We start from the raw sequence: 12,531 nt of genomic DNA on the forward strand, positions 1-12,531 counted from the left end.
AGTCAAAGTTCTGTTAAACTTTGACAGAAGTTTTCCGTGGTGGGCTCCATCCTCGATGTCACCCATTTGTGAGGACAACCATCCTGCTTGTCCTGTGAGAAAAAGCTTTTGACAAGGTAATTTGGGATCATGTTTTGGGTGTTGGCTAAGTGGGGACTCCATGGAGCATTTGTAACCTGGATTCAACTTTTATATCATAAGTCCAGAGCCAGACTGGTTATAAATGGAACAATGTCTTCCCATTTTCACCTGAAGGTGGTACACGCCAGGGCTCCACTGTTACATTTGTTAATGTTAGAACCTCTAGCAATTAAAATCAGGGAGACGGATTCCATTACAAGCAATAAAGAGTAGAAATTACTAGAGATGTGAATCGTGTGATCGATCGTCTTAACAATCAATTTTGGCTGGGGGGGGGGGGGGGGAGGGAATCGGATCGTCGCGGTTTTGTTTTTTTAAATATCGTGTAAATTGTAAATCGGGGGAGGGCGGGAAAACCGGCACACTAAAACATCCCTAAAACCCACCCCGACTCTTTAAAATAAATCCCCCACCCTCCCGAACCCCCCCAAATGTCTTAAATTACCTGGGGTCCAGTGGGGGGGTCCCGCTGTGATCTTCCACTCTCGGGCCACGGCTGCGTTAATAGAAATGGCCATTTTGGTTCCTGTCCCCCGACGTCACGAGCGCAGGAGATCGCTCCCGGACCCCCGCTGGACTTTTGGCAAGTCTTGTGGGGGTCAGGAGGCCCCCCCAAGCTGGCCAAAAGTCCCTGGGGGTCCAGCGGGGGGTCCGGGAGCGATCTCCTGCGCTCGTGACGTCGGGGGGACAGGAACCAAAATGGCCATTTCTATTAACGCAGCCGTGGCCCGAGAGTGGAAGATCACAGCGGGACCCCCCCACTGGACCCCAGGTAATTTAAGACATTTGGGGGGGTTCGGGAGGGTGGGGGATTTATTTTAAAGGGTCGGGTGGGTTTTAGGGTTGTTTTAGTGTGCCGGTTTTCCCGCCCTTCCCCTCCCCCTCCCCCCGATTTATGATTTTTGACGATAAATCGGGGGAATTCCTAGTGTATATTGCCTCTAACGATTTTTGACGATTTAAAATATATCGGACGATATTTTAAATCGTCAAAAAACGATTCACATCCCTAGAAATTACCCACTTAAATTATGTATGTTTGCAGATGACATCTTGCTCTTCTTGGCAGATACGAAACATGATATCCCTTATGTTTTGCAGACATTTGCTGCCTTTGAAACTTTTGCAGGTTTGAAGATCAGTTCTGAGAAACCTGAGACTATGCCGTTGCATTCTTCACCGATGGAAAGGTGGACAGTGACTTTTCCCTTTAAACAATCTCCTGTTAAAATATTTGAGAGAATGGATGCCATGTGATTTAAATGCTTTATACAAAATTTTAAGGACCTACTTGAGGGCTTTCAGGTGCAATTGAAGGTATGGCACGAGCTGCCAGTGTCTTTCCTGGGTAGAAACACTTTTCAAAATTATTCTCCTCCCAAAACTATTGTGTAGGCTACAGATGATACCTAGCTGGTTACCTGGTAAAGAATTGGTGCTGTTAAAATCAATGCTCACTCGATTCTTATGGAGAGGTGGAAGATCTAGGATTAGTTATGAAAAGCCATGCTAGGTCAGACCAAGGATCCATCAAGCCCAGCATCCTGTTTCCAATCCAAGTCACAAGTACCCAAGCATTAAATAGAACTCAAACTACTATTGCTTATTAATTAATAGCAGTTTACAGATTTTTCCTTTAGGATCTTATCCAAACCTTTTTTAAACCCAGTTACAATAGCTGCCATAACCATATCCTCTGGCAACGAATTGCAGAGCTTAACTATGCACTAAAAGGGGTCGATTTTAAAATATATGGCCGCGCTATTATAACATGTGCGAGTTGGCGCAGGCATGTTAAAAATATGGCTCCCGCACGGCACATGCGCACCAGATTTGAATGTCTTCGTGCGCACGTGCATGGGGGGGGGGGGGGGGGGGTGTATTTTCGAAAAATGAACACAGCGATGCAATTGGCTGATTCCCAGTTCCCTATACCCCTTCCTACCCTGCCTTTTTCCCCTGACCCCTAAAAAAACCTCCTTTCCCTACCTTTTTTCACCCTCTGGCCTGCCCCTGTTAGCTGGCTGGCACTTCGCATATCAGGGGTTATGCACAGGGCCCGGTCCTGCGCGCAACCCCCAAATTTTACATGCGCAGGGGTTTTTAAAATTTGGGTGTGAGTGAAAACATTTTCTTCGATTTGTTTTAAATGAGCTAATTGCTAACTTCATGGAGTGCCTCCTGGTCCTCCTATTACCTGAGAAAGTAAATAACCAATTTACATTAACCTGTTCAAGTCCTTTCATGATTTTAGAGTCCTCTATCATATCCCACCCTCAGTCATCTTTTCTCCAAACTGAACAGCTCTAACTTCTTTAGCCTTTCCTCATAGGGATGCTGTTCCATGCCCTTTATTTTCGTCACCCTTCTCTGTACTTTCTCCAGTGCAACTATATCTTTTTTGAGATGCAGTGACTAGAATTGCACACAGTATTCAAGGTGTGGTCTCACCGTGGAGCGATATGGATGTCTTATGATATCCTTTGTTTTATTTTCCATTCCCTTCCTAATAATTCCTAACATTCTGTTTGCTTTTTTGATCGCCATAGCACACTGTGCTGACGATTTCAATGTATTATCCACTATGACGCCTAGATCTCTTTCCTGGGTGGCAACTCCTAAGATAGAACCTAACATTGTGTAACTACAGCAAGGGTTATTTTTCCTTATATGCATCACTTTGTACTTGTCCACATTAAATTTCATCTGCAATTTGGAAGCCCAATCTTCCAGTCTCACAAGGTCATCCTGCAATTCATCACAATGCACTTGAGATTTAACTACTCTGCATAATTTTGTGTCATCTGAAAATTTGATCACCTCACTTGTCGTACCCCTTTCCAGATCATTTATCACTATATTAAAAAGCACCGATCCAAGTACAGATCCCTGAGGCACTCCACTTTTCACCTTTTTCCTCTGTGAAAACTGACCATTTAATTCTACTCTGTTTTCTGTCTTTTAACCAACTTGCAATCCACAAAAGGACATTGCCTCCTATCCCATGAATTTTTAGGTTTTTTTTAGAAGCCTCTCATGTGGGACTTTGTCAAATGTCTTCTGAAAATCCAAATATACTACATCTAACGGTTCACCTTTGTCCACATGTTTATTCACACCTTCAAAAAAATGTAGATTTGTGAGGCAAGACTTCCCTTGGGTAAATTCATGTTGGCTGGGTCCCATCAAACCATTTCTATCTAAATGTTTTGTGATTTTATTTTTATAACAGTTTCCACGATTTTTCCCAGCACTGAAATCAGGTTCACCAGTCTATAGTTTCCTGGATCACCCCTGAATCCCTTTTTAAATATAGGGGTTACATTGGCCATCTTCCAATCTTCAGGTACATTGACAATTTTAATGATAGGTTACACATTTTTACTAATAGAACTGAAATTTCATTTTTTAGTTCTTTCAGAACTCTGGAGTGTATACCATCCGGTCCAGGTGATTTACTACTCTTCAGTTTGTCAATCAGGTCTAACACATCTTCCAGGTTCACCGTGATTTGGTTCAGTTGATCTGAATCATCACTCATGAAAATCTTCTCTGCAACAGGTATCTTTCCAACATCCTCTTCAGTAAACACTGAAGCAAAGAAATCATTTAATCTTTCCACGAAGGCCTTATCTTCTCTAAGTGCCTCTTTAACCCCTTGATCATCCAATGGTCCAACAGACTTCCTTGTAGGTCTTTCTGCTTCAGATATATTTTAATAATGTTTTTATTGTGAGATTTTGCCTCTATGGCCAACTTCTTTTCAAATTTTCTCTTAGCTTGTCTTATCAATGTCTTACATTTAACTTGCCAGTGATAATGCTTTATCTTATTTTCTTCTCAAGGATCCTTCTTCCAGTTTTTGAATGTAGATCTTTTGGCTAAAATAGCCTCTTTCACCTCACCTTTTAACCATGCCAGTAATCGTTTTCCTTTCTTCCACCTTTCTTTGCATGGAATACATCTAGTCTGTGCTTGTAGGATGGTATTTTTTTTTTTTTTTTTTTAACAATGTCCACGCCGGTTGCACACTTTTTACCTTTGTAGCTGCACCTCTCTCTTTTTTTCTAACTATTTTTCTCATTTTATCAAAGTTTCCCTTTTGAAAGTTTAGCGCTAGAGCCTTGGACTTACATACTGTCCCCCTTCCAGTCATTAATTCAAATTTGATCATATTATTTATTTATTTATTTAGAATTTTTATATACCGACATTCTTGAAAAAAAATCAAATCATATCGGTTTCCATAATAACAGAACAATCGCGGCTATGGCGTTACATTAAACAAGGCGTCTGAAAAAATAAAAATAAATAGAACAGCAAAACAGAGTTAATAGGCGTTACATAAAAATAAAGCGTCTAATATGGTATCGCTAAGAACCTGTGAACCATCCAAATCGGGCGTAAACGGGCCCTAAAGGATGAAAAGAACATTAAAACTTAAACCAGGGTAAAAAACATAGCATTAGCTGCTAAATATAAAGGTTGAGTGTTATGATCACTATTGCCAAGTGGACCCACCACTATTACCTCTCTCACCAAATCCTGTGCTCCACTGAGAATTAGATCTAAAATTGCTCCCTCTCTCATTGGTTCCTGAACCAATTGCCCCATCAAACTGTCTTTTATTCCATCCAGGAACTTTATCTCTCTAGCATGCCCTAATGTTTCACTTACCCAGTCAATATTGGGGTAATTGAAATCTCCCATTATTACTGCACTACCAGTTTGGTTAGCTTCCCTAATTTCTCCTAGCATTTCACTGTGTCTCATCATTTTGGCCAGGTGGATGGTAGTAAACTCCTATCACTATACTCTTCCCCAACACACAAGGGACTTCTACCCATAAAGATTCGATTGTACATTTAATCTCATGCAGGATCTTTATCCTGTTGGACTCTATGGTATCCCGGACATAAAGTTCCACCCCACCACCAAGATGCTCCTCTGTCACTGTGATATAAATTTGTACCCCAGTTTAGCACTGACCCGTTGGTTATCCTCCTTCTACCATGTCTTTGAGATGCCAATTAAGTCTATGTCATCATTCACTGCTATACATTCTAATTCTCCCATTGTACTTCGTAGACTTTTGGCATTAGCATACAAACATTTCAAAGTTTGTTTTTTGTTTTGTATTTTCATTCTGCTTTTCAGTTGACGGATAAATTGGAATCTTTTAGCTCAGGTGAATTTTTAATTAAAGACACTTGGACTTCTTTTCTTATTATTGGAAGCTCTCTGTTGGGATGCCCTAACTCTAATGCTTCATTAGTATCTTTCAAAGATACCTCCTTCTGAACCATGTGCTGCTGAGTGACTGTCGGTTTTCCCCTTTGTTCTAGTTTAAAAGCTGCTCTATCTCCTTTTTAAAGGTTAGTGCCAGCAGCCTGATTCCACCCTAGTTTAGGTGGAGCCCATCCCTTCTGATAAGACACCCCCTTCCTCAAAAGGTTCCTCAGTTCCTTACAAAACTGAATCCCTCTTCCTTGCACCATTGTCTCATCCACGCATTGAGACTCCGGAGCTCTGCCTGCCTCTGGGGACCTGCGCATGGAACAGAGAGCATTTCAGAGAATGTCACCCTGGAGCTTCTGGATTTCAGCTTTCTACCTAAGAGCCTAAATTTGGCTTCCAGAACCTCCCTCCCACATTTTCCTATGTCATTGGTGCCTACATGTACCACGACAGCCGGCTCCTCCCCAGCACTGTCTAAAATCCTATCTAGGTGACGCGTGAGGTCCGCCACCTTCGCACCAGGTAGGCATGATACCAGGTGATCCTCACGCCCACAAGTCACCCAGCTGTCTACATTCCTAATAATCGAATCACCAACTATGACAGCCGACCTGACCCTTCCTTCCTTAGCAGAAGCCCTGGGGGAGACATCCTCTGTGCAAGAGGATAATGCACCATCTGGAGAGCAGGTCCTTGCTACAGGATTATTTCCTGCTGTACCAGGTTGTTGCTCTCTGACCCATGAGACCTTCCTCCTCCAAGGCAGCACCAGGAATGCCAGACTGCAGTTGGGACTTGGCTACTATGTCCCTGAAGGTCTCATCTATATAACTCTCTGTCTGCCTCAGTACATCCAGATCTGCCACTCTAGCCTCCAGAGTTCAGACATGTTCTCTGAGAGACAGGAGCTCTTTGCATCGGACGCACACTTACAATTTCTCACTGTCAGGTAAAAAAATCATACATGTGACACTCGATGCAAAAGACTGGGAGGGCCCCCTCTTGCTGCTGTACTGCTGACTTCATCTTAAATTTGTTCAGTTTCTAGTTAAGTTTTAGGTTGCTATGGGTGTAGGATTACATACAAATTAGGGTCCTTTAAATGTATTAGTGTATTCACTATATATCTGGTAGGGAATGATCAAACTCTTGATAAGGTGTGGAGAAATTCTGAGTAAGTTAAAAGGCTGTTTTTTTTTTTTAAGTGAGAAAGTGATACCTGCCTATAAATTGAAGGATGAGTTGGGGTGGGTGGGAGAGGGTTGGGAAATACAAACACACAAACTTCCGTTTGTTGCCTTTCTATTTAAAACACACAAATGTCTGTTTGTTGCCTGACTTTGTGACTACCTATTTAAAATCAAACACACAAACTTGTTTGTTGCCTGACTTTGTGACTACCTATTTAAAACAAAACACACTAAATAATATACCCCAATAGTTTACTTCTCCAATACTTTTAAGTTTTAAAATTTCTCCAAGCAGAATTTAATAATTCTTTCCAGCCACCAGCAAGGTGATCCTCTCTTCTCAGTGATTCCACTGGATAACAATTTTTTGTTGGAAGTCATATGTAGTTAATAGTGAAGCATGTGTCCAGTTAAAGTGGTTCTTTCTTCTACTTCTCTTGGGAAGAATCTAGGGAAAGCCCCTTGTTGAACAGCCAAACTTTTGCATTTTTTCAGAATATGAGATAGGATGTCTCAAGGAGGAAGGGTATCTCGTTCTAGATGATAGGTGCAAAGCAGTTGAATGCTCAGCATCTTTCACTGGTCAATTTTGCAGAAGACAGAGGAGAGGTCGAAAGAAGGGTCAAAAGAGGATAGGAGTTATCTGGAGATGAAGGAGGCAAAAAGGAGGAAGAGATTCTCAGGGGCTTGTTTATTCACACATTTAAAAATGAAGCAAAGGGTTTAGAATTTATTTTGGCTTCAACTGGGAGCCACTGCAGCTGGCATAGGATGGGGCTTTTGTAATCTATTATTTTGTTCTCTACCAGAATTCTGGCTACAGTATTCTGTAAGCGTTGGAGGAGTTAATTTGTGTAGTGATACCATGTGGATTATGATAGCAAGGTTGAGTTTGTCAAGGTAGTTGATCAGCTGTTAAAGTATGCTTGTATCTGGATGTGTCAATATTAACTCAAGCACAACTCAATTGATTTACTGGTGTATCTTTCAAAACATTTCAAATAGCCACATTCGAAATATAAATATATATAATGTATTGTTTATGTAGGACCCACACTCTCAGAGTTTGTGTATCAATCAAACTCAAAATGGTAATAGGTCTCTTTACTTTATTTTCAACATATTTTTATATTTCAATTTTTTTCTGAATTTTCTTAAAAATATTTTAAATATCTTTCTTACGCTGACAAACTTCAATATCAATCTTCATATGCAATTAGGTGAATACTCATAGAAGTACTACTAACAATAAATCCAACCCTATTTAGATATCAATTTTCATTTGCAACTGGAAAAGTACTCATCTCTGTATATCTACAATAGTCCAGCCCCGACATGATCATGTTTCGAACCGACAGGTCCTGCTTCAGTGGGAATTTGTTTTAGAGTCTTTACAGCGTTCCATCAGCTCGATATCCAACTGGCTATCTTTATATTTTTCTCCCGCGATCTGACTTCAGACTCGTTTGAAAAGATATCTAACAAGGATTGTTGTTTCTTTTTGACGCAGTGTATGAGCCCTTGACAAAGGACTTTTGCTGTCCGAAACACGGCCCCGTGTCGGGCGTTGGTAATCTTACCTTGAAAATTTTCAGGCATGAATTGATTTTCACGAGTTTAAGATGAGTCAAACATTTGAGTATAATTACACAAATGTATTGATATAATAACAGCATATACATTTTAAATGGTGTTGGACTTTCACTTATAGCAATGTAAAGGTCTAAAAAAAAGTTTCTATTGACCAATGATTATATATAAGGCAGAGTACTAAAGTCAAAAGTACTATACAATGATGCCTATTATGAAGGTCAACATGCTAAAATTCAATCTTTATTGCGTCTAGTTGATTGTCAAGATTGTTGGGGATATTGTTGATATTTATAATTGGCAGGTCAATCGTTTCATCGCTACAAGATTTGGTCGTCCTGTGCAAGTTTAATTAAGTTAGTGACACCTTGTTTGCCAATATGTATTGTATACAGGAACATCGGTATAGAAAAAAAATTAAAAATAAATAAATTAATGAGCTCCCCCACCTACAACCATATTCTAACCCCTAATGCTGCATAAAGCTGTAAAGGCCGTTGAGGCCCCTATTCCGATTGTTAAAGTAATACTGTAAACATACTGCATAATTGCTGCAGAGCTAGCAGAGTTCCCCCAAGCCCTAGGAGAAGGAAGCAGATATGTCAACATATGTCATTGCTCCATTCCTGCAAGGACTATTGAGTCCCTTGTTCAACTTAGTCAAGCAATAAAAATGCTGTAAACATACTGCATATTGCTGCAGAGATATTGCGACCCCAGGGGGTAGGGGGGGGGGGCGGTATTGCAAATTGGTATCAAAATATGTTATTGCCTCCATTTGGAAATTGTCATGTGCTCCTTCAAGGCCCCCCTCCCCAAAACACCCATGGGATTTATTATGTGGTATGCAGTAATAACCAAGGGGAAATATGCCATCCCTGAATTACCTGACCAACAAGGGATTCACTAAGTACATTTCTCAAGCATAAATGAATAATGCATGTCACTTAAGGGACTGAAGCGAAGATCAGTAATTGAAGGAATGAGAAAAGAGTTCCACTTAAGAGAGTTAACCACAAGTAGTGCTGTTGCCACCCAGGCTGAGATATTGAACTACCATACCTGGAGACTCCTGTCATCATTGCCAATTGATGTCTTCACTATTATAGAAGAATCGTGAAAAAGTGGATCTTTCAAGTGATGGGATATTTAAGCTGTGCAATGATGACAATATGAAACTGCTAATTGATCAACATATTGTTATAAAATGATAGTGAAGGAATGGACTTTTTGAATGTGAAAATTATGTAAAAAAACATTCTATGAAAAATATTTGGGAGAACCATTTGTTGGAGCAGTGTCATTAACCATTTATTACATGTTGAATATTGCACAAAACTGTGTGACTTATAATGTATATGATGATTACTGTTTCACTTTTATTGGTGATGGGATGTTTTTAATGTATGAGTGGGTATGAGTGTTGTGTGTATGAGGTGATTTGTTGGTGTATTTTTTAAGTGATATTTTGGTAAATAAAAATTGACTCATTCATGTGATTCGGTATTTAGTAACATATGAGAGTCCTGTGTAATTCCACCCACATTTTGCAATGTAAGCATGTACCATGATGTGAAAAGAAAAGGCTTGTGTAAGCTATTATTGCTGGAGGCCATCATCTAAATACCTGTTAAAGATATGCTAACCACCGATAGTTATGGACAAGAATTGTGCTGTCAGCGACAGCAGACCAGCTAGGACTATACTATACCCTTCTGCAAGAATTCTGGCATAACTCGGGATGGGGCAAGTTCGCTGGGATAGAGAGATGCAAGAGCCTCTGGTAAAGGAGGAAGAGCTAGAGTTAGTTGACCAACTCACTCCTGACACGCAAACTAATATGGAAAAGCTGATGTCAAACTTGCATATTTACCCACATGGAGGACCACAGCTGCTAATGCCTCCCCCCTCCCTAAGACTGGATCACAGATATAATTTGGATATATGCCTGAGGAGCAACAGGTTTGCATCTGAGGAAAGAAGGATTGGCAGGACATATAACTTACGTTATATTCTTGTATACCTGTTCATAATCTTTTAACTGAGGCCAAAATGTATCTAGTTTTTGTAAACTTGTCAATATGTTAGCAAACGGAAGTGTTATATGTACTAAGTTGTTTATAATGTAAACCGGAGTGAAGGCAATATGTTATACTTCGGTATAAAAAAAGACTCTAAAATAAAATAAAAAGAAATAAAATATGCCTCTTTTGTCATTAAATTTCATAAGCACAATGCTTCCTCCTGGATGCCCTCCCTAGCACCCGCAATACTGAAGCGATGGAACAGTCACATCTTGCTTCTGTTATCCACCAAATCAGAGGTGGAATCAGGAATTGGCAACACAGGGTTATGTTATAAGCACCCTCCTTCAGAAGGTGCCCTAGAAAAAACAGCCTGCCAAACAATGCTGGCTACCCTTCATTAACCTGTCCACTTCCTTATCGAGCATACATGCCCGTCATCAACAAGGCTGACCATTTTGCTGCCAGGATGGCAAGGGGTAGCCCTGTTTGGAATGGCAGTCGATACTTTTAGAGCAAGGGAGAGAAGTTTGTGCCTCTCACCACTAGAATCGGGCACTGGTTCTTCCAAAAACCATAGCTTTCGACAGCCTTCACATGTCCTGATCATGATCTGGTAGCCATACCTGAACTGATTACTGCTCAGGCATCCAGTATGGTGACCTGGCCTCCTAACAGGAGTGTTGTTGGCTCTCTGCCTTGAGCCCATATAGAAGCCATGGCCATGCCATGTTTTTTTTATATAGTGATCAGGCACAAGCAAAAGACCCCTTTTGCACTCTGCACAACTGCCATAGTCAGTACTGCCACTGTCAATCACTTCACCAGCCAGGAAAAATGCATGGCCTACAAACTCCCCTGCAGCCAATACCACAGAAGGCTGATGGCCTATAAACCTCTGGTTGAGGACCCCCTCGCCACTCAAGCCTTTTGTTTGTATAATACACAAGGACTAGCCCGGCACCAGTAGAGCCTTGGACAAAATGCCGAGCCAGCTGGCTCTCCCTTAGTGGGAGAGCCACATACCTGCCTGTCCCACAAGAATGCCTCTCTTTTGACTCACCTGCATGGCCCTAGTGGCAGACAGGCAGCATGTCCCAGTAGAGGTCCTAGCCTGTCCAACCTTGCCGCATGAGCTTGTCCCCTCACTTTGGAAGCACAGGAGCTTGGCCCGGCAGTCTTGATAAGGGAGGAGTGCTGCTACTCCACTTCTATCTTGGAGGCTCAGTGCATGGATGAAGCTGGAGACCATTTGATAGTGGCCCACATGGGATCACCTCCAGGGAGCCGGCCCCCTCCCCAAATCGCTGTCCGCAGGTCCAGGCCACCTCTAAATGATCCAGTTCTCTTGAGACGCCATCCATCCCATCACCATACGCACAAGCTAAGCAGGCTGCCTTCCTGCCCTCTCGTATGTGCAGTTGCTATATGCTGCCACAACGGCTGCCAGAAGCAGGGAGGTGAGGGAAGATCTTGAAAAACTGGAGACCACTCTGGGGGTGAAGGTGGGGGGAGGGGGGAGGGGGGAGGGGGGAGGAACAGAAGCTGCCTGATTACCCCGGCCTTCAAGTTGCCAGACATTGCACACGTTGCCAACCCCCCCCCCCCCCCACCACCGATTTCAGCTCCTCTAGACGCAGCAACCAGAGCTGCACATGAGGCATGCAGTGACTGGCTAACAAAAAGCACAATTCCCAGACCCCTCGACCACAAGCTATGCCATCCCATGCCCACGTACTCAACACTTTTTTTTTTCTTTTTAAACATGTCAGGCACTCACAGGCAGCCCGCCAAATAGGAGGGGAATTTTTCAGACTGGTCCTGGTTGCAATCGCCTGCGTGCACTGTTCAACCAACTCCCAATAATATGCTCTCCTGGCCCGGGTGCCAACTTACTGCTGAAAAGCGGCTGTGCTCCCCTCCGGATCTGAGCTGTTTCAGAAGGCCATCTTAAAAGAGAAACATGCTATAGCTTCTTTTTTTTTTTTTTTTGAAACTAGGATTACCAGCCAAGCACAGAAGAGGCATCCCACTAGAAGGAAGCCCCCAGAAATAGGACCTGCAAGGCTGCAGCCAGCCCTTCAAAAAAAGATGGGTGGCTGGAACCAGGTAGGCTGCAAGCAGGGGACGGTGAAGATGATGTGGAATTAAAACCACCGAAAGGAGGAGCTGGTGGGCAGACCAGCCCTGGTTTAAATTGAGTTTACTGGCTCCCCACCAGTCTCTGCACCTTTCCCCCACCTGGAGGCAGAGCACCTCCACGATTGTGGCCTTCCTTTGAAGCAAGAGGTGACATTGCTAGGTGCAAATTTATCTTTGAATTATCCTTGCAAATGTAAAATTAAAAT

This window comes from Rhinatrema bivittatum, chromosome 7 (assembly GCF_901001135.1).
Source record: "Rhinatrema bivittatum chromosome 7, aRhiBiv1.1, whole genome shotgun sequence".
Classification (NCBI taxonomy): domain Eukaryota; kingdom Metazoa; phylum Chordata; class Amphibia; order Gymnophiona; family Rhinatrematidae; genus Rhinatrema; species Rhinatrema bivittatum.